This window comes from Sciurus vulgaris, assembly GCF_902686455.1.
Source record: "Sciurus vulgaris genome assembly, chromosome: 4".
NCBI classification, from domain to species: Eukaryota; Metazoa; Chordata; class Mammalia; order Rodentia; family Sciuridae; genus Sciurus; species Sciurus vulgaris.
This window is the reverse complement of record NC_136464.1, coordinates 15,762,697-15,782,205: the sequence shown is the minus strand read 5'-3', so window position 1 is coordinate 15,782,205 and position 19,509 is coordinate 15,762,697. Positions and strand designations below refer to the sequence as shown.

At 41.7% G+C, this 19,509-nt stretch overlaps 1 protein-coding gene and 1 long non-coding RNA gene across 2 annotated transcripts in view; one reads left to right on the top strand and one right to left on the bottom strand.

Moving 5' to 3' along the window:
* ABLIM1 (actin binding LIM protein 1) overlaps positions 1 to 19,509 on the bottom strand; it is a 307,615-nt gene that overhangs the window by 257,117 nt on the left and 30,989 nt on the right. The window lies entirely within an intron of this gene.
* Positions 799 to 5,157, top strand: LOC306660021. Its single transcript, XR_013763526.1, has 3 exons — positions 799 to 2,991; positions 3,049 to 3,813; positions 4,783 to 5,157. It is a non-coding gene; the product is annotated as an uncharacterized lncRNA (long non-coding RNA).

The window sequence follows — 19,509 nt, the reverse complement described above, 5'->3', positions numbered from 1 at the left end:
GGCCTCGACACTTCATATGCTGGGAACATGAATAATAAGCAATTACAAACCCCAGCACTGAATTTTTTTCCCTGGAAATGGAAGCCAAGTATGGCTTATGGTTCAAAGGGGGAAAAGAATGGTCCCTCTGTTGGACACCCATGTCACAAAGCCTCACGGTGAAGACTTTCAAGGCAATCCCTGAGTTGTGGCAAGAGGAAGCAGGGTTACCAAAGATAACCTTTGGGGGCAATATTTTCCTAAAAGCTGACAACTTGTTCTGTTGCTTGATTTGTTATATTCCCCAAGGGGTTTCGTTATCCTGACTCTCATTCATGACAAAGAGAATGAGCTGCTACTTTGATTCATTATGCTTCAGTTTTGTCTAACTAAAAAAGAAAAAAAAGTTTTTAAACCTTGCTCAGTATTGTTGAAAACGAAAACCACTCCCTAAATTTCCAGGAAGCCTTTAAAGTATCACTAATAGACTGTCAGGCACATAACAGCATATTATAGACTAGCATTGTCAACAGAAATACGATGTGTCTACATAATGTAATTTAAAGTTTTCTAGTAAACACATTAAATAAGTAAAAAGAAACAGATGAAATTAATTTTGCCAACTATTTTATTTATCCTATATATCAAAAATACTATCATTTCAGCCAAGTGCAGTGGCGCACGCCTGTAAATCCAAAGGCTCAGGATCACAAGTTCAAAGCCAGCCTCAGCAATGGTGAGGGATTTTTTTGTTTGTTTTTGGTTTTTGACAGTTCTAGGGATTGAACTGGGCTTCACACGTTGCCAGGCAAGCACTCCACTTCACCACTGAGCTACGTCCCCAACCCCTTTCTATTTTATTTTAGACTAAGTTGCCCAGGCTGGTCTTGAGCTTGCTATTCTCCTGCCTCACCCCTTGCCCGCCAGTAGCTGGGCTTACAGGCATACACCACTGAACCAGGCTAATCTCCAGAGATTCTAACTTGCAGAAATCCTTTTCAAAGTCCTGGAAGAAGTCCTAGTATTTACTCGCATGATCATATCAGTAAAATTTGTACCAAAGAAGATATTTAAATTATAATCTTTTAAGACTACCAGATCTTTCCATTTGACCTCCCCTGTTGTAGGTCAGTTTTGAATTGTCACTGGTCTTTGTATTTGTTGAGTTTTGGTACTTTTTAAGAATTTGGTTAAGGGGAAGTTGCATTAAGGATCTATTTAGCTTGGGGTTTCATGGAACGTATTTGGAGGGTTTGTGGACCCTTCCAGGAGCAGTTAATATTAGCTATTTTTTTTTTCTTTTTCTTTTTTCAGTGCTGGGGATTTGAACCCAGGACCTTGTGCTTGCAAGGCAAGCACTCTACCAACTGAGCTATCTCCCCAGCCCAACATTAGCTATTAATGCATGGTGTGGAAGTGATTTCCAGGAGCATTCCTAGTCTTTCCTATGCTGACTCACTTACAGCCATGACACAGATATGCAAGACCAGAAGTCACGCATGATCAGAAGGTGTGCCATAGCATCCTGCACTGGAGTACGAGAGCACCGAAGGGAAAGAAGGTTTCAAGTGAACAAAGCAGAAAGATGCTCCGTGGGAAAATCTAGCCATCAGACATACAAAATCAGAAGCAGAGGATTCAGCTTCCATCTGTACCTAGTCAGGGTGGAAGTTCTCTCCTGTCATAAATATGCTTGATAATGAAACAGATAAGTTACAAATACACCATACATTTTAATGGCTAAGTTAAGTGGACATTATCAAAATTCCTATATTTGTAGACCTAAAACTGTAGTAGTGAGCACACATGTGTGTAAATTGCTTGTTTTATGTATCCCAGTTACCAGCAATAAAAATAAATTTCAATTAGTGATTAATGTTATTACAAAGCTATTGTCATATAAAGAAGTTATCAAGGAGCATGCTATCAAAAATATAGAAGGAAGCCAGGCACAGTGGCACATGCCTATAATCCCAGTGGTTTGGGAAGCTGAGACAGGAGGACCATGAGTTCAAAGCCAGACTTAGTAAAAGCAAGGTGCTAAGTGATTCAGTGAGACCCTGTCTCTAAATAAAATACAAAACAGGGCTGAGGATGTGGTTCAGTAGTTAAGTGCTTCTGAGTTCAGTCCCTAGTACCCCCCCCAAAAAAAAATGTAGAAAGGAGAGTATTATTTAAAAGATCTGTCACAATGCTATTTTTATGCATTTTATAATTGGTGATTGTCACATTTGAAACCTTGTGATTTGTTGATTTTAACCTTCCTAAATATTATTCATACATTTTCTAAATAGAACTCCACAGATTATATAAACTTCAGCCTCCACAAAAGCTAGCTCTCCCTGAACAGCAATAACAACTGTCTGTGCCACTGTCCCTACTGTGTGCACACACATGTATACACACACATGCATACACTCACATGAGCAAGAAAAATGGTCGTGTAATTAAAACCCGTGATTCTCTAAGATCTACACTATACCAGGCCAAGGACACCCAATGAACATTACATCCACTCCTCTTAAAGGTTCAGTTACCCCAAAGACCAAAGTTAGCAACTCAATGGGACTTTGGCAACTATCAGAATTGTATCATCATGAATCTTGACACAACACTTACTTTGGTTTTCTGGAAAGTAGAACCTGGGTCCACGGTTGCACATTAAGTATTTGTATACTTCATTCCATTACTAGGAAGGGTGAGGTTCTGGAACAATTGCTTGCCTCTCACCATTCCAAAATTCCAAAGACATCTTATGGGTCCCAGAGATGATCTATAAACTATACCTGCTTATATTGGGGTCTAAGGAGGCTAGTCCACAGTTAGGAAAATATTCAGGATATTCCTCCTCCTTTTGGGGTGTGAGCCCCTATACAACCTGTCTGTTTGAGAACCTGTATTTCCCTCAATCCCAGGAACAACTGGAGCAAAAGTCACCTTGTTTCTGGTTGCTACATGCAAGGCAAGGGCTACTGCTGTCCTGACTCCCTCTAGAAATTCGGTTTCACCAAGGTTTGTGACACATTGTTTTACCGGTTGTTCATAGTCCTCTACTTCAACTTACATGAGCCCTTCGGTGGCTACGCAAGGGCTTCTACAGGCTACTGGTATGTTCTAGAGCTTCTCTGACCACAGCCCTTCCCTGTCTTTTGATGTTCATTTTCGTGGGGACAGTGAGGAGACCACTGAGGAAGCCAAGAATAAAGCTGTGATAGGTTCATGTCTCAAAGTCACAGATGATTCTCCAAGGCCAGGGTAGTCAGCCCGAGGCAAGACCAGCATGTCAGTCAGGGTCTTGGCTGGAAACAGATGGAACATTCAAACTGGAGAAGTTGAGAAAAAGTTTACCAAAGGGGAACCTACAAAGGGGTAGAACCCACAATGGACACATCCCACCCTGAGGCCAGCTCCAGTGGAAACCCATTGCTAACTCAAGGCCTAAAGAGGCAAAGGGTCGGAAGATACTAGCATCTGATGAATGCAGAGGGCTACCTGTCAGGCCCTGTGGCCATCAACAGACAACCAACAGTGACCCCAGTCATATTCTCCTCTTATCCTCAGTCCAGCAACCCCCATAGAAGCAGAAGTGAAGGAGGCCATTGCTGTAGTCATGGAGGTTAGTCCCCAGGAGGACAGAGCAGGGCGAAGGGTTGGAATGGAGCTGGCGGGGCAGTGGCTGGAATTCAGTCCGGCCTGGAATTCATCTTCAGGAGAGGGAGCATGCACTCCAGGGAGCGCATTAGTGCTAGAATTGAAAGCTTTCGTATTTCCTTCGCAAGACCTAAACTCGGCAATGCAGAGGTAAGAGATGGTTTTCAACGCAACACAATATGAGTAGAAGATAAGAAAAAAATTTTTTTCCCTTTATCGGATTATTTCTTTTTTTTTTAAATTTTTTTTATTGTAAACAAATGGGATACATGTTTTTTTTGTATATGGGTTAAAGGCATACCATTTGTATAATCATAAATTTACATATGATAATGTTGTTTGATTCATTCTATTATTTTTTCCCTCCCCCCCACCCCTCCCACCCTTCTTTTCCCTCTAAACAGTCCTTTCTTCCTCCATTCTTGTCCCCCTCCCTAACTCTAACCCCTAACCCTAACCCTAACACAAACTCCCCCCACCCTCCCCCTTATGTGTCATCATCCACTTATCAGCGAGATCATTCGTCCTTTAGTTTTTTGAGATTGGCTTATCTCACTTAGCATGATGGTCTCCAATTTCATCCATTTGCCTGTAAATGCCATAATTTTATCATTCTTTATGGCAGAGTAATATTCCATTGTATATATATATATACCACAGTTTCTTTATCCACTCATCAATTGAAGGACATCTAGGTTGGTTCCACAATCTGGCTATTGTGAATTGAGCAGCTATGAATATTGATGTGGCTGTATCTCTGTAGTATGCTGATTTTAAGTCCTTTGGGTATAGACCAAGGAGTGGGATAGCTGGGTCAAATGGTGGTTCCATTCCAAGTTTTCTAAGGAATCTCCACACTGCTTTCCAGAGTGGCTGCACTAATTTGCAGCCCCACCAGCAATGTATGAGTGTACCTTTCTCCCCACATCCTTGCCAACACCTGTTGCTTGTATTTTTGATAATCGCCATTCTAATTGGGTGAGATGGAATCTTAGGGTGGTATTGATTTGCATTTCTCTTATTCTAGAGATGTTGAACATTTTTTCATATGTTTGTTGATTGCTTGTACATCTTCTTCTGTGAAGTGTCTGTTCATTTCCTTAGCCCATTTGTCGATTGGATTATTTGTATTCTTGGTGTAGAGTTTTTGAGTTAGAAGATAAGAAATTGAAGAGCAAAAAACCCTGCAGCCTAGCCTGGGATACCTTCAATCAGATAAGCTACACTCACTCCACCAAGGCTGCCTTCTGTTTCACAGGCTCTCCAAAGCCCTGCTGGTTTTCTGGGTTTAGTTTTTATTTCACTGTCACCATGTTGAGACAAGCATGCTAAGCAAATAGAAGACCTGGATGAGAGCTCCCAGTCTGATGCTATTAGTGAAAATTTTGAATGGTATGGGGAACAGCCCTGGTGCAGACTGTCGACACAGGAATTTTGGGGCTGTGGGGGTCATGTTGAACCGCTCAGCAAAACTGCCAGTGATTTTCTAGAAGTACTTCTCACTGGTTACAAATAAAAAACTCCAGGTCATCAGATCCTCTCCCCCCACCTCCCCACAGTTCCCTCCTGTAAGAAATATACATCTTTTGCTCAGTTAGTTCCATATCAAAGCTGGGAAGCACATTTTGATATCTGACTCATGATTCAATGAAGAACAGAAAGCAGCCAAGGGGACATTATCCTGGAGTGAGACTCCCTCAGGAAGCCAACTCCTGCCACATAGTCCTCTTCCTGGGGCATGTGTGGTACTTGCCAAGCATGGCCAAAGAGCAAGGCTGAGGTCTCTGCTGGAACCAGGACAAGACAACCACTTTCTGATGGAATGGCTTTAAGAACCCACTAAAATCTCCTGCATTTGGGGGGAGCCATGTAACCAAGAGACAGTGGAGGGTAGAATGGCTTTAAAGCACATAGTAATAAGATCTGGCAATGAACTATGCATCCTAGAGAAATCAAAGCTAAGTGCTAGATGAAGAGAAAGGGAAAATAAAAACCATGGATTGTCCAAAAGCCATCCTCAGTGATTTTCTTACCCAGTGAAGGGAATTAAAAGGCTTCTAACCCCACATTTGCTGCCACTGTATTCACATAGAGGAAGCACAGCATTTTCATTTGTGTTGGTCTGATTTTAGTAACACTGAAGAGCTTTCAGGGAGTTGTGACTTGCTTCTCGCTTCAATCTGCCAGCCTCATTCCACAGCACACCTTTAAGAAAACCCTACTCCTTTCAGGAAGAGAATAAAGAAACCTGAGGAATTCACATACATCTTTTTCTAGGTGCAAACAATAGCATGTGATCGATACCATGCTGAGTCTCCTTTAAAGATTTACTCAGTGGATTGGGTGACAACTAACACGGAACAAAATGAGAAGCCAACTTCAACCTGGTCTGCATTAACTGTGTTCTGTCCTGGGAAGGTGCAGTATTTACAGGGTCAACACATCAACTTGGACTTGGAAGTCATCTCCCAGAGATGCCCAGAGAGGAACAGCAATAAATGTAATCAGCCCTCACAAACATTTACTTTCTAGAACCCTGTGTATGCTCTGAAGTGGCCTTTCCATGCTGCTTTGCCTGGAATTGAGAGCTTTGCTTCCTGTTTATTAATCATGGGGTTGGAGCTGTTTTTTTTAATTAACTTCACTTAGATCATGCAACCACCCACTGACTCAGACCTAACATCTCACGTTATAGATGAGAAAACTGAAGTTCACTGAGGTTAGGTGACTTGCTGCAGATCAGCAGGCTAATCAAGTTGAGAACAGAATGCGGTTCTCTAGACATGGAATCTAGTGCTTGCTCTGCTACTGCGCTTCTGGGTCTCTAGCCAAACACAGCATTCAAAAAAGAGGCTGTCAACAACGGGCAGCGAAAGACGCCAGTAATCCTGGCAACTTGAGTTGAAAGCTGCTCTTGAGAAAGATTTGGGAACTCTGGACATGGGGTGTTATTGTGACTGAGATTACCGAAAGATTCCCAAACCAGAGCTGGAGGTGTCCGGTGACCATGTGCTACTGAGGTTGTGCTGTCCTTCAACCTGTAACCTGAAGGCAGCTCCAGGGAGGAATGTAAAGCTCTCCTCTGTTTCTTGGGATTACACACACTCGGCTGGGTTGGTTTGGGTTTGTGTGGCCTGCACAGAGGTTAATCGTAGATCGTTTACGTAAACTATATATAGATTCAGAAAACCAAGGGAAAGCACTTAGAAGACAATTATCCATGTGCTGTAATAAGAAGTAAACAAATTGACCCCACATTATGTTCTTGTAAGATACAAGAAGGAGGATTGTAATTTTTAAAAAAGTCAACTTCCAGTTTCTTCTTCTTCTCTCTTCTTCTCTCCTTCCCTCCGACTTCCTGTTATGTCAAGAAGTGATCCAATGTCAACTCTTACAGACAGAGGAGAGAAGAAAAGGAAAGTAAGAGGAAGAAAAGAAAAACACAAAAACCAAAGCAGAAACCACATCTAAAGTTTCAAAACTCTGAAAAGGTCCTCAGATTTAATGTGTTGCTCTTAATAAACTCATTTTCATATAAGCACAGACTTTCTTATTTGACCCAGGGAAGAAAAAGCAAAAAGATTCCCCAGTCAGGCTGAGGGCCAAGGGGGTCAGAAGAGAGCCAAGAATGAAAATTCCAGTCGACTTAGTTGCTCCACACAGGGAACTGTGCCCTTTCCTCCTAATTAGCTAGCCAAACACCATTACATTTCACAACACCTAAGATCAGTATCCGATCTCCTTTCCTTCAATTCTTTCCAAGCAAAATCAGTTGCTAGGAAAGAACAAACCTGGGAATTTGGGAATCTTCTGCTCTTTCCCTAGTAAGAACACACTTAGTAAAACCAAACAAAAAACAAATTCCATTCCTTAAAAGACACGTACTTCCTAACAACGTCTCCTCCCTGATAAGCTATCCAGGCTAACGAGGCTTCTCGAGTCAGCGTCCCTGGGCACAGGTCTTAAAACTGCCTCACTTCCATGGTCAGATGGCCAAGGAAGAAAGGGGCAGAGGGAGAAGGAAGAGGTCAAGGGGCAAGGACATTCTTTGGAAACTTGGCCTTCATCATGACCTCTCCCTTTCACAGGAAACATATAAGAACATATAATACTTACAGTGCTTGGTTATTTAAGCTGAAAATGCAAGTATACATGTCTAAAAGAAAAATTCCTTCTGAACAGTAATTTCTCATTTTCAATCACATACTTTCTTTCATTTGCAAGAATACTTTCATTTGCACACTCAAAATATGAAAATTAACAGAATCATAATGTGAAAACAAACATAAGTAATATCAATATGTTACAGACAGCACCTGAGTTGATTGCACAGGTCAGAACAATCAAATTCAAGGCCATCAGACAGAGCCATGAGGAAGTGCAGCCTATCCCCATTTCTTCTATTTACCAGCCCAAACAACCAAGTGTTTCCACCAAAGGATGTAAGAATGGGGCAGAAAATCTCTCTGGCAGTACTAGAAGTGCATTTTCACCCATCCTAAGAGTCACTGTTAACTGTCTCAGACAATCATCTGGAGTCCTCCAGGCCAGCCAAGTGCCTATCCTAAAAGAAATGGACAGAATGTAGAACCTTCCATCCTCGTTCCAGGCATGGACATGTTACCCCTCGTGAGAAAATTAGATCCTCCTATTTTTTTATGGCCAGTGGTTCTCCAGCTCTAGTTGCCTCTCTTCAGCCACAGCAGCTCTAAAAAAGATGTGCACAAACAGGAAAGATATAAGGGTCTCACAGAAAAGGGCCTCAAATCAGTAAAGAGAGAAAATTACAAATGCCCACAGCCCCCTGAAGAAAACAGGTGCCAACACCCTCTCATGTGGGGACCACTGCCTCCTGAACTTGGAGGGAGGTTTTCTCAACCTCATCTTGAACATAGATACTATCTGTTAAGATCACATGAACTTTTCAAGTTCAAATCATCCTGTCTCAATGAGAGCAAGATTTGGGAATCCAAGGGAAACGCAAGTCCCTTAAAACTCCAGAACAGGCCAGGTAGAGAGGTGCACAACTGAATCCAGCTACTCTGGAGGCTGAGACAGAAGGATCACTTGAGCCTAAGAGCTGCAGGTCAGCCTGGACAATCTAGCAAGACCCACTCAGAAAACAAAACAAAACAAAACAAAACAAAAAATGAGAGCAAAACAAAAACAACACAAAACCCCCCCCCCCGCCAGAACAAACGATAACTCCTCCTGAGTGGTTTTGATGCATGTCTTAACACTGAGTTATTATATGCTTACTGCTCCTACAGATGCAGTTGCCAATTGTGTATAAAATTTTCTACAATTGCTTGTGCTGCTTGGAACTATTAGCAACAGAAACAGCAGGAAAGTACAGGAGAGATGGTGAGATCCATTAATGGCAGCCACTGCATGAACACTGAGCTGTTCGAGTTCATTGAGTTGTAAGTTATATTTACTGAAAAAGCCCAGCATATACGGTTACAAACTTCTGCTCAGACCACTGCTTGCAAGCCATTCCATCGAGGTCATAGCATCTCACTCATGCACTCGCCCACCCGATACTACTGAGCCCCTAGCACACCTCTGGCTGGGGATACTACAGCCCTAAGATAGACTTTTCAATGATGCACCAGAGAAATACCATGGCCATTGGTTGGGGAAACAAGTCAATTGCTCGTGCTGATGTGCTTCACTGATCTGAGAGACTCTGAGATGCCTGTAGAGGGAAGGGAGGTCTCAGGTCCTAAGAAATTATTTTGGTATATGACCGTTACTTGGTGGCATTCCTGCCCATCACCTAAATACAAAAACAATAAAACCAAAACCACAGAGAGATCATTAAACTAGTCCAATCAACTAGGATTCCTCAAGTTCAGCACCTGTAACATTTTTGACTGCCAGATAACTGGGTTGCTGTGGGGGGCTGTCCTGTGCACTGTGGGCTCTTTGGCAACATCCCTGGCTTTTGCAAGAAAGCCCTCCCCCGCCCCCAGGTAGGATCAACAAAAATGTCTCTGGACATTGTCAAGTGTCCCCTAAGGGACAAAAACAGCCTCCAACTGAGAAATATATAAAATTACTCATTAAGATAGATGACCACCAACATCTGTTCAACTTAGGATTCTGTAATATTAAAAAAGACAGTAAGTGGGAAGTAAGGATGTATGGTCCCCTTCAAATAAAACTTCCAAATTATCCCGGCATCAGCCCTGAAGAATTAAATGATTCACTGATCCTCCCACATACACATGCTTTTACCCTCTATTTTATGATGCGAAGCCCAATATGGAAACATCCCTTTGATTATCACACCGCTATACATTATGAAAAGAATCACACGTGGTTCCATTTCTGCTAAAAAATTTTCCTTCTCCCAAACTACTGGTAATGAGGACAAGGAATGGCGCTTCGTTCCTGATTCAGGCGAGAATGATTAATTACCTCCGTGGAACAGCAATGCAGCAGCTGTGTCTGCCAAGTGTCCCAGGAACCCATAATTAACCCAGAGGTCTTCCAGGGGGACTCAGACTAGAAACCAAAGGAATATAATTAAATCCCTTGCAGTTTTTAAAGGTGCTCAAGTCCTAGATTCTTAACCAAATTCCATCTTTGCCTTGAGCCACCTGAGCTCCCATGTTGTCCAAGATCTTCCAAATAATGTGGGTTTGTAATACTCAAAATGGATGCCAACTAAAAAACCACAAGCAGCAGCAATAACAAAGCAAGTGCAGAAGAGTATTATAGGTTGCTTTCACTTGTGAAAAGAACAAGACACGAATGTGCTTAAATAGAGGGAACATTTCTGGAAGGAACATTAAGACACTGTTGATAATGGCTTCCCTTAGGAGCATGCTTGAGGCATACTTACTGGTTCACCTCCTTGTGCTGTCTGATTTTTGTTCATGTTCGTATGTTATTACCACAATAGTGGTCAACATCATGGGAAGACTGGCAAAGAACGGCCTGGGTGATGATGGACAGAGGGGAAGATAATGAGAAACTAATGGATTAAAAACAGGACCATTGGTATCCTTTCTTTAAATGATAAAATTTATGTTGTCAGTAGTTTTGGAGTCTGAGAATTAAGTATCTAGGCATTCTCCATAAAATGGGAAACACACGTTTTAATGCCTAATGTTTTCAAGATACTGAAACTAAGCAATTTACATAAACAATCTCAAAAAGCAAAAGACCACAAAAACCCTGAGAGGTAGGATCTCAGTTCTTATATGAACTAACAGGACCTTGGCCAAGGTCACTTAGTTGATTAAACGGCCACAGTAGTGAGTCTTGAGCTTGATGCCCATTCCTAGCCTCACACCTCACCACCCCACCTTCAGAGCACGAGGTGAGAGCAACTCGTTAAGGCCACTGACTCCTCCCCTTCTTAAACGATAGGAAGAGATTGGTGGCCTTTAATGGGCGGTGGGTACCCAGGCACATTACATACAACTATGGCTATTGTGTGGTTACAAGGGCATCCATCCCCGTGTCCAGGTTTCTGTGTCAGAGGCCAATTAGAAGCAGAGACTGACAGATGTGTTTGGACACTCTTGTCATTTGCTGGACTATCCCGGTAGCTTTGCACTGGCTGTTCCAGATGGAGTCTGGGGCTCCCTGCTTTAGCAGCCTGGCGGCCTCTGAACAACCCCATCTCCCCCGTGGTTAAGTATCTCCAGACTCTCCATTCTTTAACCAAACAGGTTTTCTCCTCATGCTTCAGAATAATTATCATCATGAATCCTACAAAATTAAGCCATGAAAAGGTATCTGTGAACCTAAGAAGTCCAATGTCCCTTCCTTAAGAAATATGTTTTCTAGGACTCAGATTGCTCTGGCCAATGAGAAAGTACAGAGATACATCTTTGGGAAGGAATGATTTCTGGCAGCCTTTGAATGATAACCTTTATTCATCCTGAAACATCCTTACTGACCTCTTAACCAAAGTCCTTCCAGAGCTATCAAGGTAAGGAATGAAGCATTCTGATCTAAAGAAGAAAGCAGGAACACTTTAATCTTAAAGAAAAACAAGAACAAAATCTGCTTTCTGCACACGACATAAAATGTTGACCTTCTCATTCGGTGTCTGACCTTGGCTTGCCATGTATCTTTGACCTTCACAATTCCAACTGTGCAAATAAACAAGGATAACTATTGGTGTGTCTCAATGACAGACTTCCTCCCAACAGTGCTTAAAACCAAACCCAATCTGAGACCACCCCCATCAGCCCCTTCTTTGTTCCTTAAGGGTCCTCAGCCCACCTGGTAAATCTAGGTCATACTAAGTATCACAGATAATTCCATAAAAGCCTGTTCAAGGAATCACTGGAAATTGTGCTCAGTTAAGATAAGGAGAATTGCCACCACTGTTTATTATAGATCAAGTAGCTTTTCAAAGTCCATCCTGGTGATGCTACAGGATTAACTGTTTTTTTTCCAAGCACATTACAGGCTTGATGCCATTTGGAACAGGTTCCCTAGTTAACAGTAACCCCCTGACAAGTGAGCTTCACCTCTGGGGAGTGGGCCAGCACAAGGACCTTGAACCCAGGAATAAATACGTTTACAGCTCCTAGGATGGTGGCTGATGGACTCAGCCTGGCCAGCAGGGCTCCACTGAAACACCTCAGTTGAGGAGACTGGTCAATGTGTCCCAGCTCTCCCTAGACCCATCAGTCTAGAAGGTACCCTCCAGCATGATCAAAGGCCCTGATAAACTTAACCCTCAGCAGATCATTTTAAGCCTTATAATCAGAGTTCACTGTCCAGCCACATTTTTTTCCTGATAAAATTCCAGAGATCCAAACTTCTAAATGAACCCATTAGCCTTAATTAAGAAATAAAAATAGTATTTATTTATCCATAGTCTTATCTCATATTTACATACACACACTATTTACATACACACCACAAACACACACACACACACACACACACACACACACACACACATTTAGGGGAAGAATAACATTTGCTTTTCTGGTACTTCTTTTGCCCCAACTTATTCTGCTGACAGGAATCCCAACGATGCCAAGAGGCCTCTCTGAGCAGATGATGCTTTGTCCTTGTCTGGGCAGATGCAGAGCCAGGGGAGCAGCTAGTTGCTGTCACCAGCTGGCCTGAGCAGGCAGGAGGACTCAGCACCCAGATTGCTCTTGCCCTCCTTTTCTCTCTGGCAAAATTCCACCCATGCTCCCAGATCCAGTTCAAGCAGAACTAATGCCACCTCTTCTGTAGTCACAGTGTGATGTGTACATACAACTATAGCACTGGGCACATTGTACGGTAATGGTTGTTTACATGTCTGTCTCACCAGCAGACCAGGGACTCCGTTGGGCTATTATACCTGCAGCGCCCAGCGCTGTGCATAGTCACAGAGCAGCACAACACATCTTGGCTGAATAAAATAAAGGAAGGCCTAGCCTGAGGCAGACTCGCTTATTCAGTTTTTTCTAAGCGCCTGACCAGATTTTGGTAAGGAAGAGAAGTTGACAGATAGAAAGCACAGAAATACGCAGGAGAGGCAGGCTCAGGAGAAGACCAGGGCTGTGGATGCCGGGAGGGACACAATTATAGAGGGACAGGCCCCTGTAGAAAACCTCAGGTTGTCAGAGAGAGGAATCTGTAACTGGGCAAAAGTTGGGAACTTGAGAAATGAAATACAGAGCAGGTGAATTTTAATGGTTGAAACAGGAGTAAATGAAAGGACAGGCTATCACCTGGGGGAGGGGACAGACTGGGGTGGGGCTCTACTGGGGGGCTGAGCCTGGCCAGCACAAAAGGACAGGGCGAAAGGTCAGAGTGCACACTGAACTTTGTACAACCTTGAACAAACACCATCACTCTATCCTTGGCTGGCTCCTGCCCATTCCCTTCTCCACAACCCCCTAGCATGGGGACACCTCTCCTGCTTTCTCAGCCTGTCTGTCGTGCCAACAAAAATTGTGCAGAAAAAAAACTGGCGGCTCGGGCAACTCTGCATTGCCTACATGCTGCGACACCAGAGGGTCCTCTGACAAGCGCTGTTCATCGTTGGTGAACTCTTCTGTACCTCCCTGCCGTGTAGGAAACTGACTGACAGCCTGCAGTCTCTGTCTTGTCTGCTAGGAATTCAATTATCTTCCTCCCACCCTGTGGAAAAATCAGTTTGTCTGCATTTACATATTCATCTCAATATTTCTGATCTAGACATGTGTCTTTCTTCCTCCCTCCCTCACTCTCTTCTTGGAATGAAGAGAGTGCTCAACCACTGAGCTACATCCCCAGTCCTTTTTTATTTTTTATTCCGAGATAGGGTCTTCCTACGTCACTCAGGCACCTTGAACTTGCAGTCCTCTGGCCTTGGCCTCTTGACTCGCTGAGACTACAGGCATGCACCTCCATCCCTGCCTGAAATGTGTATTTCAAAATTCTCCTTTGAACTGATTATGACATTTGTATGGTTCTCTCGTAGATTAATGAGTAAAAGCAAACATTAGTATCCTCAGGAGAATTATGACTTTTACCTTTTCCTGAAAACTGCCTGATAGTTGCTACTGCCCCTACTTCAAAATTTTGGTTTTTAAAAAATAGCTTTCTCTTTTTGCATCTGGAAAACTATTGATGATATTTAAGTTGCACCTTCATTATTACTGTGCGACCACAAGAGCCTGTGACAAGAGACTCCGAGTCCTCAGTTCCACCACTTACTAGTTTTATGTCCTTGAGCAAGTTATTTAATTTCCTGGGGCCTCAGTTTCTCCAACTGTTAAACACAACCCCCGTGAGGAGCAAAGAAAAACATACAGATGGTCTCCAGCTTATGATGTTTCAACTTTACAGTGATACATAAGCAATCTGCATTTAGTAGAAATCACACTTTGAATACATGACTAAAATGTGAGATAGTCATAAAATACTATAAGTCTTTGATACTTATATAAAATGAATGAGTACAGAATGAATGAGCTAGGCACAGTGGGCCACGCCTCTAATTTCCACTGTTCAGAAGGCTGAGGCAGGAGGATCACCTGAGCCCAGGATTTCAGGACCTGTCTGGGAAACATAGTGAGACTCACTGACTTCTAAATTTTTTTTAAAAAAAATTAAAAAGAATGAACTGTGTGCTGGAGAGAGAGCTCAGCTGGTAGAGTTCTTGCCTCACAAGCACAAGGCCCTGAGTTCGATCCCCAGTACCACAAAAAAAAAAAAGAATAAACTATAATAATATGTATCAACATGAATTAAGTCAAAAGCATAATGGCAAGCAAAAAAAAAAAAAAAAAAAACAAGGTGTGCATGCTTTTATATAAGGAGTGAAAATACACATCAATGTGTATTACTCACTTACACAGAACGATAGACACTCCAAAGCATGCTAGTGGCAACATTAAGGTCAGGGTATCAATTACCACCTGTAAAAGGAGATTAAAGAGATTCAGGAGGACCATGTGAGAGAATTCGGCTGTATTTGTAACATTTTGTTTCTAAAAAAAATTTGAAGCAAATACGGCAAAACTGTAAAATTCCATATAGCAGGGTGTTTTTTCCTATTTTCTCTATGTTCCAAAAATTTCTTATTTAAAAATGTTTGTGAAATAATGTTCTCTACCTGTGATTAGGAGTCAGTTCATCCATCTACCCATCCATCCATCCATCCATCCACTCAACAATTGCCTATTGAACACATTCAGGCACCTTTCTAGATATGGTGACAGTAGTATTTTCTGTGTGACACCCTTTCAGGCACTGTGCTAATCGCCTTTCATGTTTTCTTTCCTTTAATCCTCATTTGACCCTCAAGCTTTTAGTACCTTATTTTATCAATGAGGAAAACAAGGTTTAGAGAAAGAACTGACAAGGCATCAGAGTGGGCAGGTGGGAAGGCTGTCAGCCCAGGGTGACTCCACCACGCCACTCACTGTCTGCCTCCAGAGGCTTCACTGTACGGATGTCCCCCAAGCTGCCAGGCACACTGGACTTTCCATTCAGCCTGGCTCTGCCGTCCTGTTCTGCAGCTGCCTGCAATGTCAAACTCTGGGGGTGGTGTGGGGGGTTCCAGGAAAATGAACACCTTTTTAAAAAAGATTAAGGGCTTCTGGTCTATCCTGACCGGAGCCAATTTTCTTTGGCATAAGGTCCTCAAAGGAGACCAAATCTGGTAGTAGTTTGTACACTGTGATCCCAAACTGAAATAGAAACTGCTAAATGAGTTTTTAAATCCTTTACTATGAACATCTAGAGCTGCCCTCAGGACATAGGACACAGGAATGGAGTCTGGACATAAATCTAGGGTGTTTCATAAACCCAAATGAGACTGTATAGCATGTCATGGAAAGTAGGGAGTAGCCACCATTTTGATGGAACAGAAGCTTGCTGGGCAATACTCCCTTTTGATAATTTGCCTGTGGCCTACTGTTCAGGTTCATCAGCATAATTATTAGGTAAAACAATTAGTAATTAAAAACTAATTTTCCTTATTCTCTAACCCACTTCATTAGAATATAAGCATCTTGAGAACAGAGGCATTGTTACATCAGTAAACTTTCATTCCATCTAAAAAATCAACCCATTTCAATGGTTTCCCATTCTTCATTCAAAAACAAAAGTTGCTTTACTGTGAGCTATGCTTCTTTTCTAAAATAATATGTATGCAAAGAATTATTCCTTAAAGAAAATGTGAATTATAAATAGCTGGAGTGCTGTTTCCTATACTAAAATACAGAATTCCACCTTGAGAGGAATTGCTGAGTGTGCTGTCTTCTGTCACCATGGCAGCCTGAGTCTTTGGACTTATGACACTGTGGATTATGTAACTGATCCATTAATTACACATTCATAACCAACCCATAGCAATATATGGACCTTAATAGTTGTATTCCAAAATCAACTTTATATCTCTATGCCTGTTACAACTCTCTCATCTACTTTGTTTTTAATACACATACTACTTTGATATAATACACATTGCAGAATTCACCCTTTTAAAGTATCTGATTCAGTAGTTTTTAGTATATTCACAAAGTTGTGCAACTGTCATTACTAATTCCAGAACATTTCCATCACCCCCAAAAGAAACCCTGTATTCATTAGCAATCATTCCCCATCACTCCCTACCTTGCTTTTCAGTCCCTGGCGACTATTAGCCCACTTTCTATTTACTGTTTCTACAGATTTTCCTATTCTAGATATTTCATACAAAATGTGGTTTCTTTCATTAGCAAAGTTTTCAAGGTCCATCCATATTGCAGCACATATCAGTACCTCTTTCTTTTTTATTGATGAGTAACACACCATTGCATGGATACATTACATTTTGTCTACCCAATTATTGCTTTATGAATATCTGAGTTATTCACATTTTGGGCTGTTGTGAATAATGCTGTTATGAAGATTTATGTACAAATTTTTGCACAGATGTGTATGTCTTCAATCCTCTTGGCTACACAGCTTGGAGTAGGACTGCTGAGTCACACTGTCACTCCACATTCGGTTGTTGAGGAACTGCCAAACCATTCTCCAAAGAGGCTGCACCACTTTACAGTCCCACCAGCAATGCCTGAGGGTTCTGATTTCCAGTTGCCTCTCCAACACTTGCTGTTAACTGTCTTTTTCATTTTACCCACCCTACAATGTAAAGTAGTGACTTTTGCTTCTGATCTGCGTTTCCCTGATGACTAATGACACCAAGCATCTTTTCATGCACTTATCGGTCATTTGTGTATCTTCATGGAAGAACGGTCTACTCAAGTTCTTCATATGCTTTTAAATTAGGTTACCTGTAGTTCTGTTTTTGTTTTGTTTTGTTTTTGGTTCAGTTATAAGTTCTTTATATACTCTGAATAATAACGGACACATCTGATATATGATTTGCAAATACCTTCTCCCATTCGGTCAGCTTTATTTTCACTTTCTTGATAATATACTTAGAAGCATAAAAGGTTTTAATTTTGATGAAGTCCATGTCATTTATTTTTCCTTGGTTGCTTGCGATTTGGGCATTGTATCTAATAAATCTTTGCCTAATTCAGGATCATAAATACTCACACCTATGTTTTGTTCTACCTCACTCGTGTTTAATTATGCAACCTTGGTATCTTTTATATGTCATTACAAACTGCCTTGAATTATTGAGAGTAAAAAGCAAAAGAGTGAGACTGGGCTTGTGGCTCAGTGGTAGAGCACTTGCCTAACATGTGTGAGGCACTGGGTTCAATTCTCAGCACCACATCTAAATAATTAAAATAAAGGTCCATTGACAGCTAAAAATTTTTAACAAAAGCAAGAGAGCAATGAGTAAATTTTTTAGAAAGTCAGTCATCAAAAAGGATCACTGTGTTGATTAATATACAGGAATATCTATGATGAACAAAATTTAAACACAAAACTAAAAACTTAAAATTCAGAATATAAAAGTAAAACTTTTGTACTGGTTTGGGCTCCAACTGAATGGCAGGTGATATAAACTCAATTTAATATTTATCCTTTCCAGAATATAAGACTGTGCTCATTTAGTATAAATATAATAATTAAAAAGAGGCTGGAATCATGGATTCTACATCTGGAAAGACAGGATCATATTGTAGAGGGCCATGAGTATAAGGTTATACGGTTTGGACTTTTAAATATTTTTATAGGTACATTATAATTGTACATAATAGTGGGATGTGTTGTTACATTGTCTTACATGCACACAATATAATATAATTGGTCAATTTCATTCTTCAGTACCTTCCCTCTCTCACCCGTCCTCCCACCCCCCATAAACAAAACACAAAGCCATTTAGAAGCATTTTGATCAAGAACTGATATGATCTCAATGGTATTTTAAGGAGATGGGGTGGGATGCCAGGGGTAGTGTGGATTGGGTACTAACAGGTGACAGGACCAGGGTGGGAGAAATGAGAAACAGACCCCAAATAAAGACTAGGAGAAACTGCTACTGGTCTGAATCCTTCAAATGAACTGGCCAGCAATACAAAGCAAGTTAAAAAAAATTGCCCATTAGAACAAAAATATGGTAACCCAACGCTCATGTGGCTTGATCATATGTTATTCAGTCACTATAATGCTGTACCCAAGTGAAAACATGCCCTTTGAAGATCTAAAGTTTAGTCTCTGGAATTAATTTAATCAGCCACACTAAACAATTTAAAAGTCAGCCTTCTTGTAGCATGCTGGGCTGAAGTTATTTATTTATGTTCTGAACTGGAACCTGCTGAGAGAAGCCCTCGGAGATGTCACACCCCATTTTCTTCTGTACCCTAGGAACACAAGCAGTGCCTGGGAAAATGGATTCACACCTTCCAACTCAATCTTCTTTTTGCTCCCAGTAAGGAACAGAGCAGGTATTTCTGCCAAATATCACCCATATCAGAAACAACCCCCTCCGCTGCTGATTTGTTCTGCTAAAATGTTTTCAGCATCTCATCTTTTACATTTTCACCTGTCACTCCCTTTCAGGACTTTGAGCATATCATGGGGGTCTCGCCAGGCTGGTCTGCAACTCCCGGGCTCAGTTGATCCTCTGCCTCAGTCTCTGGAGTGATATGACTACAGGTGTGACTACCACATCTGGCTTAGGACCTTGCGACTTTAATAACTGGATTCAGTAAGTCTAATCCGTCTTTCTGCCTCAGTTCCCTGCCCCTGCCTCTTGCCAACTAATCTAATCCATCCTGTATCTGGTTCCCCATCAAATCTCCCAAAAATACCATTTAGATGATGTCATTCCCTTGCTCTAAAACTTTTTAACTGGTTTCTGTTTCCACAGTCCAAACTCCAACTCACACTCATGGTCTTCCACCGTACCCTCCGAAGGCTCTGTGCCAGCACGCTCGTGGCCTTCCACAGTATGGTCCTAATCCACTATTCCAATTTTCCTGCCAGTGACTCACTCTCTCAAAGTCTCCATTATAA